This window comes from Otolemur garnettii, unplaced genomic scaffold, assembly GCF_000181295.1.
Source record: "Otolemur garnettii isolate 467f Iridium unplaced genomic scaffold, OtoGar3 scaffold00143, whole genome shotgun sequence".
Classification (NCBI taxonomy): domain Eukaryota; kingdom Metazoa; phylum Chordata; class Mammalia; order Primates; family Galagidae; genus Otolemur; species Otolemur garnettii.
The window spans coordinates 2,196,283-2,206,601 of record NW_003852538.1 but is presented as its reverse complement, the minus strand read 5'-3'; the positions used below and the strand labels follow the sequence as shown (position 1 = coordinate 2,206,601).

General features: G+C 47.3%; 1 protein-coding gene and 1 pseudogene across 2 annotated transcripts in view; one reads left to right on the top strand and one right to left on the bottom strand.

Moving 5' to 3' along the window:
• TPH2 (tryptophan hydroxylase 2) overlaps positions 1-10,319 on the bottom strand; it is a 109,049-nt gene that overhangs the window by 12,527 nt on the left and 86,203 nt on the right. The gene's annotated exons all lie outside the window — the stretch shown is intronic.
• On the top strand, positions 5,339-6,682 carry LOC105887896 (annotated as a pseudogene).

Sequence of the window (10,319 nt, the reverse complement as noted above, 5' to 3'; positions counted from 1 at the left end):
TGCTGTGGGAGGCCGTCCTGAGCACTGGTGGTGACACGGGTCCTTGCTTTGGGAGGCCGTCCTGAGCACTGGTGGTGACACGGGTCCTTGTTGTGGGAGGCCGTCCTGAGCACTGGTGGTGACACGGGTCCTTGTTGTGGGAGGCCATCCTGAGCACTGGTGGTGACACGGGTCCTTGCTTTGGGAGGCCATCCTGAGCACTGGTGGTGACACGGATCCTTGTTGTGGGAGGCCGTCCTGAGCACTGGTGGTGACACGGGTCCTTGTTGTGGGAGGCCATCCTGAACACGGTCGGCTGTTCAGCAGCATCTCTGCACAGTAACAAAGTAACAAAATAACAACCAAAAATGTCTCCAGACACTGGCAAATGTCCCCAGAGGAACATCACCCTGGTTGAGAACCACGGATCTAGAAGCATCGACAGGACAGGAAGAGCTCAGTGCGTATCTGGCGGATGAGTGAGGGCCGTGCCTGCCAGCACGACCTGGAGGAAGGGAGCATAGAAGGAGCCTGAGTTCTCGTCTGGGCTTGGCTTCTTCTAATTAGCTTCTCCAGGCTATAGTGTCCTGCCCGTGACACCCATCGAGTCAGTCATTCATCTGTTGCTCAGACACAGCTTAACAGCCTTAACATTGAATACAGAGCACCTGTTATGGGCCAGACTCTGCTCCAGACAGTGAAGGACACACAGCAAATGCTGCGATCCCACGAATATGGGGCTGGGATGACACAGGCAAGAACAACAATAAAAATCAGTGGACAAGATAATTTCAGGGGGAAGATGTTCTGTAGATAGTATAGCCATGTAAGGTGTCAGGTATTAAGCAGGGGTCTTAACTATTTTACATAGAGTCACCAATAAAGGCCTCTATGACAGGATGATAGTTCAGCTATAACAGGTTCTCAATGAGACATAAAAAAGGCAGATGTGCAATGATTTGGAAGGGGAAGTGCTTACTGCCAAAGGAATAGCACGTGCAAAGGTCCTGGGGCAGGAATAGATTTGTACTTTCAAGGGCAATGAGAAATCACTAAAAGGTTTTAGGCAGGAGAAATATATGTTCTGACATAGCTTTCAAAAGATTGTGGCAGACCAGAGAGCAAGAGCCGAGGCAGAGAGACTCGCTGGGAGGCAGAGGCAGCGGAGAGACAGGAGCAGTGTGTGAATGGGGATCTGATCGCGGCCCGGGATGGCAGGGGGTGGAGAGAAGTCGATATGACAGACGCCCCATGAGCAGAAACAAAAGATGTGAGTGTAGAAGGGCTGTCCAGAAAGAACCCAGCCACATACCAGGAGCAGCAGGACACGTGTGGCTGGATCCATTCCAAACACGCCCTCCTATGTCAAAAACTTAAAATACAACCCTCAAGTCTGTCCTCCAGAATAGTTTTCATAACCCCAAGCACCATTAAGATAAGTAATACGTGGTCACAGAAAAAAAGGTCTGGAAGTATATAGGTGGAAGGCCCATATGAAAAAGCCTTTAAATGGTTCCATTTTGTGAGAGCAACTGCGAAGTCTTTTGAGAGTAAGGAAAAGAAAGACCTGAGACAGAACTCCACAGAGTGAGTCAGGGTTTGATCCCGTAGCAATGATTACAAAACCGCCTTATTCTCTTTGACATTTCTGTGCACAGCCTATCTCTGCTAGACCGCATCACACACCCCGTACAGCCGACCATCACGCAACAGAAGTGACCTGGGAGTTCATGCTCCTGCTTTACCAGGAGGAAAACTCAAGTTGAGGAAGATGAGTGATTTACCCAGAACCAGTATAGACAGCGACATTTAGGGATTCTGAAGAGCTCAGCATCAACATCTGTCATGTTTTAAAGTTTCCAGATAAAAAATTAATAGGCAAATGATTTTACTTTACAACCTAATAATGGGGAAATAAAAGTCATAAATGGAAAAAAAAGCCAAAACCCTAGACTCTCACAGCATCTTGTCAGTGTGCCTCTGGCTGGTTTCCCTAATGGATATTGCTTCATTGTACCTGACGTGAAATCCTTGGAGCCTTAACATTGAATACAGAGAAACCCATGAAAAAATGTACTGTCATGCTCAAAAGCATCCAAAATACACATTTGTAGCCAGCCACAGGAGCATGTAGGTCAGCCTACTAAGTGTATTTTTAATTTTCCTTATGCTGCATCAGTGTGTACATAATGTACGGTCACAGTTACGATCCAAATCAAAGCAGGCTGCCAGCGCCTCTGAGAAAATCTCCTGCTCCAAACACAGTATTCACGTACATTTCCCATTCCATCCTATTTTAAGGCAGGAATTAAAAGGTCGGCATCAATTCAGCCAAAGACTCAAAGCTACATTTCTCAGCCAGTGTGTCTGGAGCAAAGGTGTTTCCAGAAGCAGGGCAACCTCGGAGAAAAGGGGTAGGGTGCTCAGAGTGCTGCCTGGCCCCAGACCTCATCTGGGAGTCCTTCCAGAAACCCGGCCTCGCCCAGACCATCTGCTCACTCCTGCTCTAGGTTTCCTGCAGTCCCCCCCCCCCCGCGTCCTCAACCAAGGCCCTCCATGCTGCCTCTCCAGGCCGCTCTCCTCTGAGAAGTCGACCTCTGGCTTTGAGACAGTTTTCCATTTGCTGCTCCACGAGCGACTAACAGAGAAAGGAAAATGGTGAACTGCTCCCAAACCTCAGGCGCTGGCAAAATTCAGAGTACAGACTTACCTGCTCAGGATAACTGCTCTATTTTCAATACGGATAAGACCTGAAAATTCGCAGAGCACAGTCACCCATCAGGGGGAGGGGTCAAGGGCACACTTCCATTGTCTGGTTTAAATGCTAAGCCTGCTTCAAGCTGAACCTGAGGGCCCCTTAAAGACCCTTCAGAATTCAAGCATAATTAATTGCTTCATGAAAATTTAAGAAAATATAATTATTTTCCTCAGAGAACTCTCCAGATGTGGATCTATAATATATTCCCCAGAGATATAACAAATATTCTGCCTATTATCAAAAAATTAAAAAATAAAATCCCCTGAGCCTTGTAAGAATTCCTGCAAAACAGAATTATAGATTCTTGGCCACCAATGTCTTTTAAACAGGAACAAATAATAATACTAATGCCTCCCCCAACTGAAGAGTATCTTTCATCAAAGCTGATGTTTCCTGATTCCAAATTTTACATACCATTAATAATATGTAATGATTTATAAATATTTTATTTGAATATAATTACATACAATCATTAGCTAAAAAACAAAACAGGAATGATAGATCAGACCTTTTCCACAGAAGAAAAGCAGAGTCATTTACATATTTACAGTCATTAAGCCGAAGAAAATGTGAGTGACAATCTGAAATCCAAACACGGGGTGAACCCCAGCGTGCTTGAAAAATGAGATAGGGCGCCCAATGCTGCCATCTTTAGGCGGCTACTGGAAGTGCACCATTTTCCAGCACTTGGGGCCTGACCCAAAAGGGTTGCGGGAACAGCGTGAGGGAATCAAGTCCGCAGACACCAGTCGAACTCATAAAATAAATAATAGCTCTGCATGGTGATTTCAAAGCACTCCATGCAGCCCCCTTCTTATATTTAGTCTTAGGTACCTGAAGCTCTTGCTAAGTTCACAGTCTCCAATTAAAAAGATGTATGACATTGTCAAGGAATTCTTCATGGGAAAGAAATTTGCTGTTCCAATTTCCCTCTTAAAGAGTTCTTGTGTGTCCCTCTTCTCAAACCTCCCTTGTATTCTTTGAAATGATTACATAGCCTCTTCTGGAGAATATTTATGGAATATTCTGTATTCCATAAATTGGCTTAAAATTGTACATACAAACTTCTAGGAGGAAGCCCAAGTTTCTTACTTCTTTCCTTTCTCCAGGAAATTGGCTCACTCACGTCATGTCATACATGCCCGAGTAAGGGAGTGCGTGAGCGCTGTATTTTCTCTATCACCTTCCCTAAAAGCTTGGTTTTGCATATGGGTAGCATATATTTTTAAATAATCACATACATCACTCCATGTCTGGAATTCCATTATCTACTTATCCAGCACACAAGCTGGAAACAAGAAGTTATCAAAGAGAGCTTGAAAGAGCTTGATGAGGCTTGGCACCTGTGGCTCAAGTGGCTAAGGTGCCAGCCACATACACCTAAGGTGATGGGATGGAATCCAGCCCGGGCTGTCAAAACAACGATGGCTGCAACCAAAAAATAGCTGGGCTGTTGTGGCAGGCACCTATGATTCTAACTACTTGGGAGGCTGAGGCAGAAGACTCACTTGAGCCCACGAGTTGGAGGTTGCTGTGAGCAGTGATGCCATGGCACTCTACCCAGGGGGATAGCTTGAGGCTCTGTCTCAAAAAAAAAGAAAAAGAAAGAAAGAGCTTGATGAGATGTACCAGACACAACAAAAGTTCTGTGCTAAACTTGGTGAACTTATAATGGAGGACTCTAACCAGGGAGAGAATCACTAATCAGGGGGAGAATCACTAATCAGGGAGAGAATCCTTAACCAGGGGGAGAATCGCTAATCAAGGGGAGAGTCCCTAATCAGGGGGAGAATCACTAATGGGGGGGAGGAATCACTAATCAGGGGGAGAATCCCTATTCAGGGAGGAATCACTAATCAGGGGGAGAATCCCTAACTAGGGGAGAATCCCTAATCAGGGGAAGAGTTCCTAATCAGGGAGAATCACTAATCAGGGGGAATCCCTAATCAGGGAGGGAATCCCTAATTGGGGGGGAATCCCTAATCAGGGGGAGAGTCACTAACCAGGGGGAGAGTCACTAATCAGGGGGAGAGTCCCTATCAGGGGGAGAGTCACTAACCAGGAGGAGAGTCACTAATCAGGGCGAGAGTCACTAATCAGAGCGAGAGTCCCCACCAGGGGGAGAGTCACTAATCAGGGGGAGAATCCCTAATTCAAGGGGAAAATCCTTAATCAGGGGGAGAATCTCTATCAGGGGGATAGTCACTAATCAGGGGGAGAATCCCTAATCAGGGACAGAATCGGAGGATGGGAGTGGCTCTGTGCTCGCACCTGTGGTCGCTGTGAGTGGGCCGGGTCGGCAGGGCTGGCGCCCGTCCGTGGGGACCCTGGGGGCTGCCTCGGCCTAGAACACTCCCCCCCGGACCCCCCCCCGCCGTGGCCGCGCGTGCTGGGGAGCAGTGAGGGTGGAAGGTGGAAGCCCTTGGGGATGGGGCAGGGACGGTACTGAGTAGCCTTGACCCCTGCGCCAGGAAGAACAATCGCCTTTCTGATTCCAAGGAGCAGAGCCAGCTCAGTCTGGCTTTCTGGAATGTCTCTGAGGCCTCAAACGTTCAGTCACCTATTGCCTGTACATATGGACTCCCGAAGATCCCCAAATGAACTGTCCTCATTACAGGAGGAGGTGGCTGTTTTGGCTTCTGATATTCAAAAAATGGATAGTGGATCCTAGAACAGAGGGGGACAATGTAATATGTACTATGGACGCCACCATTCTTCAAAGGTAAAGCCTCTTTTGTTGTACCTGAAACAGACAAGAGGATTCTCCTGTTTGAGAATCTGAATGAACCAGGCTGTGCTCTGAACCGGAAGAGATTCCACATGATCTGTTCGATATCAGCAGCCCTGCTCAAACCATTCCAGAAGGAATCACATTTGTCACAGTGACATCGGCCATCTCGCTGATGTAGAGAAGCCTTTCATGGGAATGTCACTTGTGTGTTCCATGCTGCCTCTTAGGGTATGTCAGGACGGGAGCAGCTGAATCGAAAACTGATGCATGAAGTCAATGTCGGGCACGGACAATGTCCTCCAGGCTTGCAGAGGAGAGGGGTGCCCAGGTTAGTTTACACCAGCACTTTCAACGTCATCTTCAGAGGTCAAGTTATCACAAATGGGGATGAATCTCTGCCTTACCTGCCTCTTCATCCCCACCCTGACCACTACTCTCGGACCAAATCCATTGCAGAGAAGAAAGTGCTGGAGGCAAATGGCCCAGCCCTGGAAAGAGGCAAGAGTGTCTTGAGAACCTGTGCTCTGAGGCCGGCTGCATCTATGGGCCGGGAGAACAAAGGCATCTTCCCAGGATAGTGAGCTACATGGAGAGGGGTCTGTTCAAGTTTGTGTACGGGGATCCCAGGAGCCTGGTCGAGTTTGTCCACGTGGATAACCTGGTGCAGGCTCACATTCTGGCCTCAGAGGCCCTGAGAGCCGACAAGGGCCACGTTGCCTCTGGGCAGCCCTACTTCATCTCGGATGGCAGACCAGTGAACAACTTTGAGTTTTTCCGGCCCTTGGTTGAGGGCTTAGGCTACACATTCCCGTCCACCCGCCTGCCTTTGGGCCTCATCTACTGCTTTGCTTTCCTAACAGAGATGGTCCACTTCATTTTGGGTCGACTCTACAACTTCCAGCCCTTTCTTACCCGCACTGAAGTCTATAAAACTGGTGTCACACATTATTTTAGCTTAGAGAAAGCCAGGAAGGAGCTAGGCTATGAGGCTCAGCCATATGACCTCCAGGAAGTAGTGGAATGGTTTGAAGCCCACGGTCACGGGAGAAGTCCGGACAGTCGTGTCTCAGAGTGCTGTGTTTGGGGAGGGCTGCTGGGCTTCCTCTTGGTTGTAGCAGCCCTCACCTGGCTGCCGCCTCCTGTGATCCTGCTGCTGTGAAGGAGGGGCTGGAAATAAGGAGCTGATCACGCTGAGATGGTTTTCAAGAAACGTGGGTTTTTAAATAACATACAGTGCTATCTAGTATCAAACTTTGGATCCTTAAAATTGCTACTTAAGAATAAGCTCTTGGATTGAATCTTCCTTACTTCCTTACACTAATCCTAATGGGAGGGGAAAAAAATCAGAAGTTTAAAATCTGGTTTCCTGTGTCCTGGTTTAGATGGGTGCAGTAAAATTGGTTTGCAGCCACTGAGGTGGGCTTGGTTGGGTTGGAAGGTACTTACTCCCATTGTGTACACTCTGCATCTGCTTAAATGGACTAGAACTCAGAATGATACGGGAATGACAGGCCACTATCAGTCAGGCTTGGAAATGTGTGGGAACACCAAATTGGCCCAGATCGACAACAGACCACCCCTCTGAGGAGATGGCAGCCCTCGCAGGCAGGCACAGGGTGAGTTTCAGGGAGTCACTTTTGCTCTTTGTGATATATGGGCATTTTGCCTATGAGACCACGTGATGTTTAAACAAATAGGCCTTTGTTCTACCTCACAGGATTCTTCTGAGGATTAAATTGGACAAAGCATATTCAACATATATAGCCATTATTTTTATTCAGATTGTTGTTATACTTTCTTTATGAGAGTTTTCTTTCTCAGAGTGTTCTCTTTGGAAGGGCTGTTGCTATTGAACTTTCTGGAATGTCTTTGGATGTGTCCTCAGAGCCTGCAACTCATGTATTTGAATATACTCGTGTTTAAAAAAGTTTCGGCCTCTGAGGATGGATTAAGTTTAGGAAACAGCTAAAAATATGATGATTAAGGGGTGTGATCAAGCTGATGATGCTATTTTTAATTAAAAAATGAACCATAAACCAAAAAAAAAAAAATCAGGGAGAGAATCCCTAATCAGGGAGAAAATCCCTAATCAGGGGGAGTCACTAACCAGGGGGAGAGTCACTAATCAGGGGAAGAGTCACTAGCCAGGGGGAGAGTCACTAATCAGGGGGAGAGTCCCTATAGGGGGAGAGTCCCTGTCAGGGGGAGAGTCCCTATCAGTGGAGAGTCCCTATGGGGGGAGAGTCACTAACCAGGGGGAAAGTCACTAATCAGAGGGAGAGTCACTAATGAGGGGGAGAGTCCCTATCAGGGAGAGAGTCACTAATCAGAGGGAGAGTCACTAACCAGGGGGAGAGTCACTAACCAGGGGGAGAGTCACTAACCAGAGGGAGAGTCCCTATCAGGGGGAGAGTCACTAACCAGGGGGAGAGTCACTAATCAGGGGGAGAGTCACTAATCAGGGGAAGAGTCACTAACCAAGGGGAGAGTCACTAACCAGGGGGAGAGTCACTAATCAGGGGAGAGTCCCTATCGGGGGAGAGTCCCTAATTAGGGGGAGAGTCCCTATCAGGGGGAGAGTCCGTATCAGGGGGAGAGTCCCCATCAGGGGTAGAGTCACTAATCAGGGAGTGAATCCCTAATCAGGGGAAGAGTCCCTATCAGGGGGAGAGTCCCTATCAGGGGAAGAGTCACTAATCAGGGAGAGAATCACTAATCATGAGGGGGAGAGTCACTAATCAGGGGAGAATCGCTAATCAGGGAGAGAGTCCCTCGGCCCTCGCTAAGAGCCCATTTATCCCCACCTTGCTCACAGTTCTAACAAAGCTTCCAAACCGCATCCTCACATAAGAGGGTAACAAGCAAAACACCCAAAAGGCAGGCTTGGCAACTCAAACAACACTGAAATAGAATATTTGGTGTTCATGTGAATAACTCTACATGCTTCTATACTCAAAATCATCACTAAACAAGAGAAATCAACAATGATGCTAAAATACCAAGATAAGAGGGAAACTTAGCCAAAAGTCTTCTTAGTTTAACAAAGTGTTCTCATATACGTTATCTTCAAAATTGTAAAGTAGGTTGAGCAGTTAACATTATTTCCATCTTACAGATGGGAACACTGAGGCTTCAGTTCAAGTGACTGCCCCAGGCTCCACAACTGATGACTGGGGAGCAGGAATGAAGCTTAGTTTCCACCTTCAGTCCAGCGTTTCCTCCTCACCAGTGACTGCCCTGACGTGCACAGCTGCAAGTCAGTCACTTCCAGAATGGGTGTGAAGAGGTCTTATCCCACACTCCCCAAGGGCCCTGGCTGCCCATGCTGTCCCAGCGCCCTTCTGGGTTCCATCTCCCACACCCTCCTCACCACTACTTCTTCATGACCTAGCGAATAAATGCTCAGTGCCCGAGACCTCCAGCATCCTGCTCTGACTGTCGCAGAAGCATCTGTTCTGCTGTCCCAACAACAATATAAATCCCAGAAAGGAAGAATGACACTCAAAAACGTTCTAACAACCGGACTCTTCACCTTTGGTAAGTGCAGATGAAAACCCCGTGACAGGGGCTCACAGCGTTCTGCTAACATGTTTCCATCTTAGTTCAAACAATGAGCCTGTCCACGTATGTTACTTGCAAAGCCATTGAGAAGGTGGAACCCACTCAAGGTCCCCTCCTCCTCACCTCTCTACCACCCACCTCCAGCTACAACTAAATTTCAGTTTACAAGCAGCAAGTTTTGTCTCACCTTTAGCCAAGATTCTTAAATCTTGATTAAATTGCAAATGACAATAGGATTGAATTAAGAATCTGGCTCGACAGCTAATCAGGAAGCTTTGCAATAGAAATATTAAGGCAATAAAAATCAACACTAGGAACAAAGTGAATGTGGAGGCTGTCTCATCAGCCCCAAAGTGCCCACCTCCCTGATGGCTGGCTCAGACATCTCAGGGCAGGAAACTTCCCACTAGACACCAATTTCTGCTGTTGTTTCTTTAACTATTTAAACTCCAAGTGCTGCTAAAAGCCGAGCATAAGTCCACATCTCACAGGGTGCCAGCGACTTCCTCCATGCTTCACTTTGCAGAGCAGAGGTCCCCGGATGGAAAATTGTTCTAGGACTGGGCTTCAAGAGATAATAGAAAGGGGGTTGCGTTCTTCAGGATTTTGCCCTGGGCTAGGTCTGTGTAAAGTAAGAGTATTTTTTAAAATGCCAGAAACTTCACGCTGGAAGACATTAGGGAATGTTGTAGTTCTTGCCCACATGGTCCTCTGCAATCTCAAACTACTCACGCCATGTCTTGAGGCCTCCCCTGGGCAAAAGGAAGCCACTGTTGAAGCACTCGCAGATGTGGGGGACCGTCACTGTGCAGAGTCCAAGTGTCTTAGAGGACTGTCGCTACTCCCGTTTCTCTTTTCCCGTGTTTCACCATATCCTTTCCTGAGCTTCTGCATGAAAACCACCACAGCTCTCAGCAGGTTGCAACTCAAACCACATTTTAAGAATGTGTACTTACTAAACTTTACTGTACTAAAGTCCCGTTGAGATTACAAAAGTAGCTCAAGAAAGGAACGATTGGGATGGGAAGAGTACAGTAAAAGTTAATAATAAAACTCAGAGGAGGTCTGGATCTTCTTAGAAAGCACAGCTAACAGCCAGCAGAGCCAGCGATCAAGATGAAGTTTCCCAACCTCAGATCACTTTGCTCATCTGTCTGGAGATGCAAAGAATATGGAGCTTGGGTTGGACTTTGGAAGAGAAATGGGATCTTAGATGGACTGCAGGAAGAGAGTTTCCAGAGAAATGGGGTCTTAGATGGACTGCGGGAAGAGAGTTTCCAGAGAAATGGG